This window comes from Akebia trifoliata, chromosome 15 (genome assembly GCF_017979445.1).
Source record: "Akebia trifoliata isolate Shusen 1 chromosome 15, ASM1797944v1, whole genome shotgun sequence".
Classification (NCBI taxonomy): Eukaryota; Viridiplantae; Streptophyta; class Magnoliopsida; order Ranunculales; family Lardizabalaceae; genus Akebia; species Akebia trifoliata.
In genome coordinates, this window is record NC_141389.1 from 8,894,107 (window position 1) to 8,895,416 (window position 1,310).

Below are 1,310 nucleotides of genomic sequence, written 5' to 3' on the forward strand. Positions count from 1 at the left end.
GGATTCCATTTTCTTGGCAAAATTTGTGAATGGGATGATATTCCTCGCCCAGTCACTTTGAGTTGATTTAATTTGTGAGTTGAGTTGGCGTTCAACAAGTGCTTTGAATTGCAAGAAAATAGACATCACATCGGATTTAAGCTTAATGGGAAAAAGCCAAATAAATTTACTAAAATCATCAATAAAGCTTACATAATACCGAGTACCCGAATGAGATATAGTAGGTGAGGGCCCCCATACATTGATAAAGATAAGAGCTAAAGGCTTATTGGACTTAGACTCAAAATTAACAAATGGTAAACAATGGCTTTTGGCCATTTGACAATCAGAACTCGCATGTTCTTTATTCTTGGAAGACATAGGAAAATTAAACTGAGACACTACTTTGGACATAGTTGGATAGGCTGAATGACCGAGACGACGATGCTAATCTTTGAGAGAGATACGAGCACTGAGAAGACCCCAATGAGAACCTAAAGGTGGAAGGAGATGCATGGTGTAGTGTGCATGGAGTAGTGTCCCTTATGGAGTGGACCATGATGAAGGATCGTTTATGAAAAATAATCTTTTATTAGAAAATAAGTAGCATGAAATTCAAAAAAGACATTGTTATCTTTAGCGAATTGATGCATAGAAAGAAAATTTTTGGATATTGTGGGGACATGTAAAATATTATTGAATAAGAAAGTGTTTTGTGAGATGACAATTTTAGAAAAACCAGTATTTGAGACAGGTAAATCTGTGCCATTTCCAATCTGCATTTGATCTGTACCTGTATAGTCATTAACTCTAAGATTAAGGTTGCTAAGATGGGTGGCACCGGTGTCAAGGTTCCATTCTCCTTCGGAAGGCTGTTGTGGGATGGCCAGCAGTGCTTGAGATGATGATGACTTCGGGTTGGTCTCTTGTTGATAGGTTAGATCAAAATAATGATGGCATTTTAATGCAATATGGCTGTCGGGTTTGCCATATACCTAACAAGTAGGCCGAGAGGAGTTAGAGCTCGAATGATTTTAAGAAGAGTTGTTACAATGGTAAGAGGTGCACCCCCTGGATCGTTGGTCATTGTTGGGAGGTCTTTGACCACGTCCTCTGTGAGATTGTTGCCGAGAGGCCATGTTTGTAGAAGAATTCTTGAGGTTCATGGAATCATGGTGGTACTCCAATCGCATTTCATGAGACAAAAGATGACTGTAGAGTTCTTCAATGCTCATGGGATCAATGCGAGTGGTGATGGATGTCACAAAAGGGTTGTAATTTGATCCCAAGCCAACAAAAATGAAGGAGGTAACCTCATCATCATATTGAGG

The 1,310-nt window shown here is 39.2% G+C and overlaps 1 non-coding gene across 1 annotated transcript; it reads right to left on the reverse strand.

Moving 5' to 3' along the window:
* Positions 1 to 1,173: 1,173 nt before the first annotated feature.
* Positions 1,174 to 1,310, reverse strand: LOC147384235 (small nucleolar RNA Z247). Its single transcript, XR_015173163.1, has one exon. It is a non-coding gene; the product is annotated as a small nucleolar RNA Z247 (small nucleolar RNA).